The following is a 14,253-nucleotide window of genomic DNA, read 5'->3' on the forward strand; positions in this document are numbered from 1 at the left end:
ATTTCATCATCAGTGAATACACACAGATACAAGACACTGTGTCTGAATTAGTCTGTCTGAGAAGGAGATGGTGAAGAAAGACATCTCAGAGAGTATTTTCGATAGCAATCATTCATTATTTACTGATTTGAAATGATTTAAGATGTGGGTGCAAAATCTAGGTGACATGGGCATTTTACACACTAAACAACTGCTGAGGCATTGAATCTTAGGGAGTCTTCTAACGGGCAGTCTCATCTTGCTGAATATTTATTTTCCCTATCTATAAATTAATATCTAACTTACATGGTAACAATGAAGATTACAGATACCATGTATGACAGAGCAGACACATAGTAGGTACTTAAATGATATCAATAAGTATGCTGACCTATGTTTTTGTATGTTAACAGGAACAAGTATCTCTCAGTTATAATAGCATGATTATTGTCTTCTTTTTGTGGTAGCTTTTTAAGAGTACTTATGTACACTATTATATCTAAGTGGAAACTAAGGAATTCCCATCTTAAAATTATCTTAAAACTTGTACTTCCCAATTGATACAACTTTGTAGCCAAGTGAAAACTTCAACATTTAAATATTTTCACAGCATGAAGAACAATACTTGAGTGTTCTCCTATATATGAAGCCAGAATTCTGCTCATATTGGAGTGTGATGCGCATTGTAAAGTCACAAACCTATGTGTTTTCTGAAACTCCTTCTTGGCTCAGGTTGTGAGCAGCAACATTATAATCCATAAATACTTGTGCACTGGAACCGAAGTCTGTAGAAATAATCTTTATCTGAGTACATGCCAAAATTTTAGGCAGAAATAAAAATGAAATGGTTATGATTACCATTTATTGACTACCTTCATTACTTATTTACTCTCCAACAATAATCCAAAGGGCTTTATAATTTCCAAAACAAGAAAATCAAGGCTCTGAAAGTTTACATATATTGATTTTATTCAAACAGCTTAGAAGTAGTTGAGTCAAAATTCCATCAAAGTCTATCTATCCCCAAAGCCTCTTAAATGACTTATGACAAGCAGAGACAAAAGAAAACAGAGAACAGAACAGAAGAATAAAACAAACTACAGAGGGAAAAAATGGCATTGCAGATCCACAAAAAGTTGACTCAAGGACATAAGTTGCTTGATTTTGCTTTGAAACTACACCTGATTACTTGGATAATTTAAAACTAAATGGACTTAGTGTTTTATTCACAGCCATCTCCCTAATGTCTAAAAAAGTGCCTGGGACACAATAAGCAAATAAGTATTTGTTAAAGGATTGCACTGTCTGGCTTGAAATATGCCAGAGGCTTTATTCAAAATCCCACTTCACTGTAGACTTGACATATACATAGCCATGAACATCCTCCAGTCCCTAGATCACCATAGCCCAGGGATCCCTAGGGAACCCTGCCACCCCACCCACACACATTCCACCCGCACTATCTAGGAACCAAGCCAAAGGAATGGTGTCCTGGACTTACTGTCCCCTGCAGTCTCCACTGGCTCCCCAGCCCCACTGGGTTCATAAGCAGTAAGCAGTCATTATTTGCTCTAAGCACCCAGCTAGGATCCAGATACCTCCTGCAAACTGTAGGAAAAGCTTATTATTATTCTTGCTACCTCTGTTTGAGCACAGAAAAACTCATCAGATTATTTGATCCATTCCTTTAAAAAAAAATTCTCCAACTTCTTTTCTCTAGAATGTCCTAAAATTCATGGTAGCACTGAATATTTAAAAAATGCAAACACTGGGACCTGCATTGTGGTTTAATGGGTTAAGCCAACTCCTGCAAGCATCAGCATCCCATATGGCTGCCAGTTCAAGTCCCAGCTGCTCCAATTCCAATCCAGCTCCCTACTAATCAGCAGGGAAAACAGCAGAAGATAGCCCAAGTATTCCAGGCCTTATACCCATGTGGGAGACTGGAGGAAACTCCTGGCTCCTGGCTTTGGCCTGGCCCAGCTCCAGCCATTGAAGCCATGTGGGGAGTGAACCAGCAGATGGAAGATCTCTCTCCATCCCTCTCTCCCTTTCTCTCTCTCTCTCTAACTCTGCCTTTCAGATAAATAAAACAAATTTGTTTTTAAAAAAATGCAAGTACTGAAAAGATATACTGAGGTTAATACACTGAAATCCAGACCCTTCTGGGGACAAGATATATAACCGTAGGCAAAATGTTCTACCTCTGTGCTTTAATGCTCTCATCTCTATAATTAGGATAGTAACAATGTGCAAGCACTGTTACTATCAATAAGGAATTATAGGGTTTAAAGGATTACATTTGTTAAAGTAGCACAAATACTAAAATATTGCCTGGCACCAAGAAGTTTTTAACAAAAATAAATGCTTTTCACTCAAAGCTTAATTCTGTAACTTTACTTAATATCCACTGTTCTGCAGGTCATCAAAGAAGGAGGTACCTTTCTCTGAAGGGAGGAGAGAACTTCCACTTTGACTATGACCTTGTCTAAATATGATCAGAGTCGGCGAACTCAGAAGGCTTCCATAGCCTTGGCAACTCACAACAAGAGCCTAGGGTGATTACTGAGGCCATAAACAAGAGTGTCAATTTGTTAAGTCAACAACAGGAGTCACTGTGCACTTACTCCTCATGTAGGATCTCGGTCCTTAATGTGCTGTACATTGTGATTTAATGCTATAACTAGTACTCAAACAGTATTTTTCACTTTGTGTTTCTATGTGGGTGAAAACTGTTGAAATATTTACTTAATATATACTAAACTGATCTTCTGTATAGAAAGAGAATTGAAAATGAATCTTGATGTGAATGGAAGGGGAGAGGGAGCAAGAAAGGGGAGGGTTGCAGGTGGGAGGGAAGTTATTGGGGGCGGGGGAGAAAGCCATTGTAATCCATATGCTGTACTTTGGAAATGTATGTTCATTAAATAAATGTTAAAAAAAAATCCACTGTTCTGGTCCAGTATCTAAACTCATCTATTATACATATCCAGGGTACGTTTTTTGTTTTATTTCTTAGAGCATTCATTCTACAAAGGGGAATGATTTTATTGAGTCACTAATTTCTAATGTTAATTAAAATTTAAAATGACCTTTCCTTCCTATCTTTCAGTGGTTTATCATTTATTCACGGACAGAAAATATTCAGCCCTGAGACAGCAGTGAGGTTCTCCCAGACGTGGACCGCTAAATACACCTTTATTTCTGCCTTCTGACTTCCCCTGAAGTGGGCAGTTGTGTCAGGAACAACAGCCCCCACTGTCATTCCTGAGATAGTCTATACATTTCTTGACTTTCCTGCACTTGACTGCAACCCTAAAAAAGACTTTAACTAGGTCAGTAAAGAGTAAGTGGAAAAACTGAATATGTTAAACTGATAGAGAAAACATAAGACACATGAGCTGTCACTACAGGCTGTCATTCAACTGGGAAATGGATTTATTTTGTATAGTGCTATGATTCTGAATAAAGACCCTAAGTAGAGCAAATGGAGTTTAGTCACCACTGGAAATAGAAGTATAGGCTGCTGGGGTCAGAGCCTGGCTCTGCAGATAACACACTGCTTGGGACACCCCCATCCCATATGGAGTGCCTGGGTTCAAGTCCCTGCTCCACTTCCAATCCTGGACTGGAAGTAATTGCTCAAGTATGTGGGTCCCTGAAACCCATGTCAGAGATCCATATGGAGTTCGGGTTCCTTGCTTCAGCCTGACCCAGGTCTGGTACAACACTGACTGTTGTGGGGGCAGCTCTCTGTCTTTTAATATAAAAAATTCCATATATAAATAAATAAATATTTGAATAAATAGAATAAGCTGCCTCAATGTGTATGAGAAGTATTCAAGAAGTTCATGCAAAATACATATTTTGGAAAATCTACACACAGATTTAAAAATTTTTGCACCAAAATAAACTTTCCTCTTATTCTATTTTTCCATGAAGGTTTTGAAGTCACCTGTATTCCTAAACAATAGAGGCTGTGTATTGCAGATGCAGAGGATGCTACAGAAATAATACATAGGGGGCCAGCACTGTGGCATAGCGGTTAAATCCACAGCCTGAAGCACCAGCATCCCATATAGGCACAGTCTTAGCTGCTTCACTTCTGATTCAGATCCCTGCTAATGTGCCTGGGAAAGCAGTAGAAGATGACCTAGGTCTTTGGGACCCTGCACCCACATGGGAGACCCAGAAGAAGCTTCTGGCTCCTGGCTTTGGATTGGCATAGCTCTGGACATTGCAGCCATTTGGGGAATGAACCATTAAATGGAAGAGACCTCTCTCTGCTTCTGCCTCTGCCTCTCTGTAATTCTGCCTTCTGAATAAATAAATAAATCTTAAAAAAGAAATAATATATAAAAGTTGAAATACAGACTCAAAATCAACCCATGTAGTAGAGGAGATAATAAAACGTAGATATTTTATTATTCCTGACATTCAGAAATGCATTTTTTTAAACTTTTATTTAATGAATATAAATTTTCAAAGTACAGCTTATGGGTTACAATGGCTTCCCCCCCCCCATATCTTCCCTCCCACCTGCAACCCTCCCCTTTCTCACTCCTTCTCCCCTTCCATTCACATCAAGATTCATTTTCATTTCTCTTATATACAGAAGATCAGTTTAGTATATATTGAGTAAAGATTTCAACAGTTTTCACCCACATAGAAACACAAAGTGAAAAATACTGTTTGAGTACTAGTTATAGCATTAAATCACAATGTACAGCACATTAAGGACCGAGATCCTACATGAGGAGTAAGTGCACAGTGACTCCTGTTGTTGACTTAACAAATTGACACTCTTGTTTATGGCCTCAGTAATTACCCTAGGCTCTTGTCGTGAGTTGCCAAGGCTATGAAAGCCTTCTGAGTTCGCCGACTCTGATCATATTTAGACAAGGTCATAGTCAAAGTGGAAGTTCTCTCCTCCCTTCAGAGAAAGGTACCTCCTTCTTTGATGACCCGTTCTCAGAAATGCATATTGAGTGCAGAGAAACTGAAGGCTTCTACAAAGGCAACTACTGCAAAACATTTGAAACAAATAAGACACTACAGATGCAATGTCACTGAAATCTGAGAAATCCTTGATCAATGCAGAGGCTTCCCAGAAAATGTGAATGCAGTGTTTAAGTTCAGCTTTGGTCGTAATGTTAAAGCAAGAAATGGAAATAGAAGGAAGTCAGTACATTTCAAGATGACAGCACAGAGGACCAAAGATACAGTGCTGGGAAACAGAATGAGGATGAGGCACAGGGGCCAGCTCACTGTTACTGGAGTATGATGACAATGGGAGATGAGCCTGGCAAAGTTGGTTATAATTACATCACACAGGGACAGACTGCTGATCCTTGGACCCAGGAAATGGGAGTCACTAAGTGTCATTCACTTAGTGTGCTCCAGGAAGGGTATCTGGTGCCATGTAGCAGGTGGTAGGATGCTCTCGGTAGACTATCAGACACCTAAACTCTTTGTATAAAGTATTTTTGAGTGTAGAATTGTCAGGTCTTAGCAACTGTGAGATACAAGGCTGGGGGGAAGGAGACCACAACAGCTTCTAGATTAAAGGAATGATGATGCCAAATCAAAGAATCGGGGGCAATACAGAGAAGGCACAAAGACAAGAAGAGGCACAGAAGATTCAGGTGAGACGGCAACATCGGAGGGGTCAGCAGCGAGGTCAAAGGAGCTGTCAAGCAGACACTGGGAAATGTCTGGAAATGCCAGAAGTGTAAGGGCGGATGAGGGCTTCAGGCAAAGACCTGGGAGTTACTCTTGAAGAGGTGAAAGTGGTGGTCAACAGCAGATGAGCTTCGCCTAAGAACAGAATGCAGGCAAAATAAACGCCCGGGGCACAAATTGAGGAATACCTAACTTCGAGAGTATTAAGCCAACAGAGAGCTAGAGAAAGAGCTGTGAATGAGCTCTCAGGAGGACAAAGCACATGCAAGAGCCAAAGGGGAGTTGAACAGCAGCAGATGCCAACACAGCCAAAGGTTGTTGACACACTAAGGCAAACAAGAATTTGTAGCTAAGGAAGTTAACGACAACCTGAGTGTTAAACATTAAAACTGAATATCTTTATGAATTAAAGAACTCATTCTTTCAAATTATTTTCAAAGAAGATTATTTTTTTATTCTTTGAGGAAAAACAAAGCAGGAGACTCTGTTCTTGAGGATAATTTCCTTAAACACTCTCTTGTTGATTTTAATGGATTCTCTTTCCACTATAGGAATATACAACAAGTGCTCCTTCTGCCCAGAAGAGGGCCCTCACCAGAACCCAGTCATGCTGATCTGACTTCCAGCCTCCACAACTGTGACAAATAAATTTCTGTTGTATATAAGCCACCCAGTTCAATAATTTTTTATAGTGGCCCAAATTGAGACAGATGATAGACTACAAATATACTACAATGAAAGAGATATGCCAACACAGTGAATTCGTGTCCTACCCAAAATGCCAATATTCCCACCCATTAAGAAGCAGGGTCACATAATGCTGCTTATCACTGAATGCATCATTTGCATAGTCAGAAAAACTTATACAACTTCAGACTCTGGGACTTGGGAATCAGGTAAATAGTATTAACCTAGTTTATCCTTTAACATTGTGCCAAATGAAAGTCTTTTAGTTTTATTGTTTATTCATATCTAATCTGGTTCCAAAAGAAATGGATCTTTAAGTAAGTTACTTAGTAGGGTAGCCTCTTCTTACAAATATGGTTTTTTCTTTTTTCTTTTTTTTTTTTTTTTTTGACAGGCAGAGTGGATAGCGAGAGAGAGACAGAGAGAAAGGTCTTCCTTTTGCCATTGGTTCACCCTCCAATGGCCGCTGCGGCCGGCGCATCGAGCTGATCCGAAGCCAGGAGCCAGGTGCCTCTCCTGGTCTCCCATGCGGGTGCAGGGCCCAAGGACTTGGGCCATCCTCCACTGCCTTCCCGGGCCATAGCAGCGAGCTGGCCTGGAAGAGGGGCAACCGGGATAGAATCCGGCGCCCCAACCGGGACTTGAACCCGGTGTGCCGGCGCCGCAAGGCAGAGGATTAGCCTGTTAAGCCACGGCGCCGGCCACAAATACCGTTTTTTCAAACAGCAATTTTAATCAGAACCTGATCATGGGTATAGACTAATAATATCTGTCATTATGTTATCAGAGAGAAAAATAGTAAATGTTTGAAATAAAATTCTATAAAATGCCAATATTTTATATAGCCTTTTAAAATTATTTGATTTATTCTGAAAGAGATAGACACAGAGAGATACCCCATTCACTGGTTCAATCCTCCAATACCCACAGCAGCCAGGAGCTAACAGCCAAGAACTCTTTCAAGCACTAGGCCAAAAGCTCACCTCCAAGATATTAGTTTATATACACAAATATTTTATGGTGTTCACCACTCATACTGAATATTTTCAATGGAAACTCACTGCCAAGTATTAACAAAAATCAAATGATTTCTGTAATTGAACCACACAGACATTTTTGTGGGGCTACCCAAACTGCACAAACTTTCACAAAAATACTTTTACACTAGCATCTTGGAGCTGTCACTCAATGTCCTATAGGATTTTCATTAATTTGTTTGGGATTCAACAGATATGAATAAAACATTTGCAAGAGATATTCGTTACTAGGTCAAGAAAATTATTCCCAAAAATATTCACATCAATTACCATCACTTATATTTGTGAATATGTTGAAAATATCTGGGATGCACCCAAACACATATCAGTCCAGATTTAGTTGGTATACATTTGTTATAGTTAAGTAACATTTGTTTAATTTTTTACAGTAATTTCAATCATTATAGTTCATACATAAATGTACACATCCTCCCACAAGTGCATTCACGAATTGTCAAATTACAGAGATAAATGTATTCATTTTTTGAGAAAATGGTTCATCTTGCATATTCTCTTTTTTTAAATTATAAACTGCTGAGTTTCCCAAGTGGGCAGACAAGGCTGCCGGGTTCACCTTTCAAGGGAGCAATTGAGAAGGTCAAGTTTCTCTACTGTTTTTTTTTTTTTTAAAGTTCTATTATTCACTAAGAATCACTGTGCACTTGTTTCCCAATGTGCATTTCCTAATTGCTTTGATGTGAACAGTTTTGAGAAAGCCTGTGATAAACCAGGACAACCTCTCAAAGGGAGTCCATTTAGTGGTTTATGATGCAATTCAAATCTCTTATGCCATCAGATGGGAGGCTTGGCATTTCAAAGTTTCCAAAAATCTGTTAAGAATAAGCCAGCGATCCCTGTAGCAACGTGAAAGACTTATGGCTAAATACTTAATTCCTAACACTAGCTGCTATCATATATTGAGTTATTTCTAAGTATGCACTTTAACAGATACTATCTTATTTAAACTACTATCTTATTTACAACTCAAATTTATTATGATCCTCTTTCACGCATGAAAACACCAAGAAGTAAAGTCTTTAGCAACACACCCGAGGCAGTAAACAGCAGAGCTAAGATCACGCTCTGCACAAGCTGGATTCTGGGGCTCCTGATTCAACCCGTCCTGTCCAGGGACCTGGATCCACAGGAGTTCCCAGATTAACTGTTAAGGTCTTTACTCTCAAGGACTCTACAGCTTAGGAAGAGAGTTAGGATACTTACCCACATAATTACAATTCAAAGTAGAATCACTGGCTGCACAGAAGCTCAGGTAAAGATACAAGACAATTCATGGTGTGAGAACCCAGAAGGGGACTTTTTCTTTAGAATACATTAGAGGAAAATAGAATGCAGAAAAGGAAAGAAATATATTCTTTTGCACGCCATTCTATTCATCAAGCATAGAAAAGACTTTGTATTTGTTACCTTCTTCGGTGTTCAAATAACCATACAAGTCCTACCCCCTTAATGCCTAAGACAAAGCCAACCAGTGGCTTAAATGAAATTATAAACTCAGAGTTCCTTACTGGTGGCCTGACTTTTCTTTTTTCTTTTTCTTGTCCACCTTGAGTAATTTTTTTTTTTTTTTGACAGGCAGAGTGGACAGTGAGAGAGAGAGAGACAGAGAGAAAGGTCCTCCTTTGCCGTTGGTTCACCCTCCAATGGCCGCCGCGGCTGGCGGCGCACCACGCTGATCCGATGGCAGGAGCCAGGTGCCTATCCTGGTCTCCCATGGGGTGCAGGGCCCAAGCACTTGGGCCATCCTCCACTGCACTCCCTGGCCACAGCAGAGAGCTGGCCTGGAAGAGGGGCAACCAGGACAGAATCCAGCACCCCGACTGGGACTAGAACCCGGTGTGCCGGCGCCGCAAGGCGGAGGATTAGCCTAGTGAGCCGCGGCGCCGGCTGAGTAATTTTTTTTTTTAATAGTCACTGTTTTATAGGCATCCTTTGCTGATTGGTCAGCCCAAAGAGAAGACTTTTCTAATTCACATACGTGACTCTCTGCCATGTTGTGATGCAGCCAGATGCTGGAGCCATGCTGTTTGAACTTTCCAGCCACCAGTGTCGTCAGCCAGATTAAGCTCTTTTCTTTGTCCATTACCCAACACCAGGTAGTCTACTATAGCGACACAAAATAGACTAAGGCACTATCAGTATCAGTAGAACCAACTATATAGCTCTCTCTGCACAAATACTTCTTCTATGTATATGGATATGAACAGACCAGCCTCACAGGCTGTTACTGTTACGTGCTACCAGGGAGTAGAAGCACACTGCCTGGAACATGGTGACCATTAGAGAAATGTCATTATACCTACTCTACTCTCGGGCTTCTAGGAGCAAGTGGATTGGACTGTCCAAAACACAGGAAGAAATGCAGCTCATGTTTTTCTTTCAAAAGCTGGAAATTGGCAAAGATACTGGTAGGAAAAGAGTTGCAGATTGATGCCTCCTCACACGGGGCACCAAAATATTAGGAAAAGAGGTGCAGAACAGAAAGAAGGCAGAGTATGAATTTACAGCCAGACTGGATTTATTCAGAGAAAATAAATCTGTAGAGGTGAGCGACCAACAGCTTAAGTGCACACTGATGGAACAAGTAGCAGAAGGCCTCAACCCCTAGGGGCCAGGCCTTTTTACATTTTAGGAGGGCTAGGGGTGGGGTGGGGTAGGGGGCAGCAGGCGTAGGGGAATTCCTGGAACTGGTCTTTCAGGTATTCCAGCAACTGGTCTTTGAGGTGGCTGGGGGGGTGGGTATGAAGGCAATAGGGTGGGGGACCCAACTGAGATTCAAGGGCAAGGAATACATTCTAAAGTTTCCCTCTTTTGGGCAATCAGGGAGAATGGCTGAGGCTTATGTCATTGTTCCATCAATGATCTTAAAACAATTCCTCAACTTTAAGAAAGTACAGAAACCAGCCTGAAGCCTAGATCTGACTCACTGAAGTTAAGTGTCTTTTTCCACGTGAATCTCTCAAATGTTTGGCAGATGAATACAGAATTGGAAGCAAACTTGGAGACACCCTTTTCATCCAAGAATCTGCTTCTGGACAAGAGACACTGTTAGGTCACTTAGCCCTTCTGCCCTTCAGGAGTGTGCAAGGCCAAAAATATAAACCAGACCCTACAGACGAGTAAATGCATGTCTAGAAATAAACTGAGCATTAATTGGGACTCTGCGAAATGGGTGTCGAAACTTCAGTTCACTCACCATTATTAAAACACTTGGGTAACTACAAACTGTTGATGCCTATGTTTGCAAAGAAAGCTTTCTAAGTCCTCAGTACACTGAGTAGCCTACAGTTCTTTTTCCCTTTCACGGAGCTCACGCCATTGCCCTCTCCCTTAGATTGGTTTAAATGCCATGCGCCCAGGAGCAGAAACTGGGGCAAGAATTGCTCCATGTAGGGCTAAGTATGTCACCCCATTCACCCCTCATCTGCCTTCGGCAGCCTCTACCCAACGAACTTTTCAGCCACACACTCTCACTTGCACACTTGGTATCTGTGAAGCCAAGGACACAGGCACATTCAAGCTAACCTGTCTGCTGCTCCAAGTCTTCAACCCTTTGAGCTCTGATTAGGTTTAGCTACGAAGCCCCGCAGTGCCAGGAAAGGACAGTAGTGCCCATGATTTCCTCTTGCCCGTTTTTTTCCCTTCCCTTGGCACCTTCATCACTGCTCGCTATTTTTATTCATTTGTTGTGTCTCCTTTTGACCCGAGAAGGGAGGAGACCACAAAAACACTAGCTTTCCTATTGCCTCTGGCCAGCCCTCACCCAGCGCAGCCCAACGTCCCCACGAAAGAGGATCAAAGATAACACTTGCAGAGAAACAGCTCCTTGTTCCCTCTTCCGCGTTGCGCGTGTGTTTAATTTTCATTTTCCTGCAGTGGAATCGCAAAATCCCCTCCCAGTCCTACAGTGACCGCCCCCGCCAAGGCAGCTTTGCAATCCTTGTCGTGCCGCAGCCTGGGAGAAAAGAGGCCGGCTGCGGCAGCAGCATCCGCTAGGGGAAAAAGGCAGTGCGCGCGTGAAAGGGCTCGGAACCCAGCCTGTGCCAGGCGAGGAGCAGGCCCTTCTCGGCTCAGGCCCAGGCAGCGCTCGCTTTCCGTCAGGGCGCCGGCTTTGCCCCCTACACCCTCCGGTCCGGCCGCACCATGCCTCCCGAGGACAGGAACAGGCGGAAAAGGAGCCCCCTCCTCGCCTCGCCTAGTTCGCCCCTTCCTATGAATTGCCGCTCAGAGCTCTGCTCTTGTGCTGACAGAGACGACGTCCCCTAGACGCATTCTCACCCCCACCCCCGTCTCCACGGCCTGCAGCACGGACGCCACCCCCAGGTGCGCCGGGAGAGCGGCAGGATGCTGGAGAGGCGCACGCCAGGCACCGGCCGGGCAGGAACTGGCCCCCGCAGTCCCCGGGCCCAGAGCGGGGCGCGCCGCGCCGCCTGAGCCTCACAACAGAAAAGGCCGAGAAGCCGGGCAGCTCCGGCCCCGGACCGGGACACTCCCGGAGCGCTGGGCACCCGGGACCCTTGCGCGCCCCCGCAGCCCCCGCGCCCGGCCAGGGCAGAGGGGGCCGCGCCAGCCCTCGCCCCGCACCGGCTGCAGGTTTTGTGTTCTTGTCTATATAAGGGCTCTCTGGCAAACCGCGTTGGCGCGTCCGTCACAGGCTGGCCATGATGTGGGCACACGCGTGCGGCTCTGGGGACCGCGCCGGTGGCAGACGCACGACCCCTCCCTCTCGGCGGGCGTCTCCGCCACCGCCTCTTCCTCCTCCTCCTCCGCCGCCGCCGCGTCCCGGGGTGTACTTACTCTGCCTCGTCTCCGGCTCCGGGTGGACGCCGCAGCTCCCCGTTCCCCACCCCGCCCCAGCGGCAGCCGGCTCGCCTGGCTGTCACCGGGTGAATGGAATTATTTATTTATTTATGTCCCCTGACGTGTCCTCGCCCGCCACAGCCGGAGGCGGGAGGGGAGGCGCGGCCGCCGGACGCCCTTGTGGGTGCGGAGGAGCGCGCGCCTGGGTGGGGTGCGGGGGAGGTGGAGGGGCGGGGGGCGCCGCCCGGGCCTGCGGGCGCACTGAGCATGCTCCTAGCGGCTGTCCACGCTGAAGACACTTTCCCCAGTGGCTCGGGGCACTGGCTTCGGGTTTGAGGTTTGCGCTGGAAAGCCGAGAGGGCAGGCCGAGTCATTCTTCGCGATCGGCCCCGACACGTTTTACGAGAAGAGCTTTGGCGCCTTACCTGGGGAGCTAGGTGTGTGGCTGCCGTGTTTAGATAGCCCCAGGAGTTGTGCAACCTGACCGAACAGCGAGCGAATCCAGCCTGCAGAATGCAGACCCTAGCACGTCCTCGCTGGGAGCTTGCGGGGGAAACCGTTGAGGTCATTTGAGGGAGAGGGGGCTGCGGAGGGGTTGAAGGTTGGACTCAAGTCACCCCAAGATAAAATAAAATTTACACCATGGAGGAGGAGCCTACAAAACACCAGAAGCAGACCTTGAAAATAGCAAAGAAATGAGAAAATCAGTCATTTATAAATAATTCCAGCTCCAGTTTCTCATTCAGATGTCCCAAGGTCAAAATTTAATTGTTCAAAACAAGGTTTACTCATTGGACAATGAAAAGAGCTGGAGGTGATGGCAATTCCCTACTCATTGGTTGGCTTTCTTCTCTTGTCTAAAATGTGCTTTTGGGGGAAGCTAGAAAGAGGAAGTACTGGAAGTGAAAATTTAGACAACTCCGAAGATAGGGCTTCTTTAATATATTTAAGTCGAATGGCTAGTAGGAGAAAAAGCAGCTATCCAGACAAATAAAGAAAAGCCTCGTTTTCTGTCAATTTAACTGCCCCCCTTTATAATCATTCTATTAGATGTATTCAATTATTATTTGCATTTTCAGAAATACACAGAGGTTGGCACTTCTTTTTAAAGATTTATTTTATTTATTTATTTTTTTGAAAGAGTTACAAAGAGAGTGGGAAAGACAGAGAGAGAGGTTTTCCATCGCTAATTCACTCCCCAGTGGCTGCAATGGCCAGGGTTGGGTCAGGCCAAAGCCAGGAGACAGGAGCCTCTTCCGGGTCTCCCACATGGGTGCAGGGACCCAGGCACCTTTACCATTCTCCACTGCTTTCCTAGGCCTTAGCAGGGAGCTGGATAGGAAGTAAAGCAGCTAAGACTCAACCAGTGCCCAAGTGGGATGCCAGCATGGGCCCCAGTTATAAATTTATACCATCTTTTGGTGCAGCTAATCTGTGGGTGTGGCAAAACATGAATTTCAGTTTCTTCAGCTACAAAATAGAAATTGTGGCATGTTTTTATTGTTTTCATAAGATTTAATTGAGATGACATGTAGAGTGGCCAGTAGATAAGACAGGAAGAATAAATGTTGGCTATTAAAAATCTTCAAAGACCAGTGCCATGGTGTAGCTGGTTAAGCCACCGCCTGCAACGTACCAGTTTGTCTCAACTGATTCGCTTTCAATCCAGTTCCTTGCTAATGTCATTGGGAAAATATCAGAAGATTGCCCAAATGCTTGGGCCCCTGCCATCCACTTGAGAGACTGAGAAGAAGCTTCTGGATCCTGGCTTAGGCCTAGTCCAACCCTAACCTTTGTGATAATTTGTGGAGTAAACCAACAGATTGAAAATCCTCTCTCTCTCTGTAACTCTGACATTCAAGTAAATAAATAAATCTTTTTTTTTAAAAAAAACCTTCAAAATTTTTGTAATATAATTTTATAAAAAGAATGATGTACAAAAGCTAAAAAAAACTAAATTCCAGAAAGTGCCTTACAGTTTTAAGCCAATAAATTCATAAACAGACATTTATACCTTATGTAATAGGTGTTTAATAATTATGGTTTATCT

At 43.8% G+C, this 14,253-nt stretch overlaps 1 protein-coding gene across 4 annotated transcripts in view; it reads right to left on the reverse strand.

Annotated features, from left to right (window-relative positions):
• Window positions 1–12,378, reverse strand: part of SLC16A7 (solute carrier family 16 member 7) — a 193,410-nt gene extending 181,032 nt beyond the window's left edge. For all 4 annotated transcript variants that reach the window (XM_062203322.1, XM_062203320.1, XM_062203323.1 and 1 more), the window contains exon 1: window positions 12,201–12,378. The gene's annotated coding sequence lies outside the window, so the exon portion shown is untranslated. The remainder of the gene's footprint in view (window positions 1–12,200) is intronic.
• Window positions 12,379–14,253: the final 1,875 nt, after the last annotated feature.

Source organism: Lepus europaeus, chromosome 10 (genome assembly GCF_033115175.1).
Source record: "Lepus europaeus isolate LE1 chromosome 10, mLepTim1.pri, whole genome shotgun sequence".
NCBI classification, from domain to species: domain Eukaryota; kingdom Metazoa; phylum Chordata; class Mammalia; order Lagomorpha; family Leporidae; genus Lepus; species Lepus europaeus.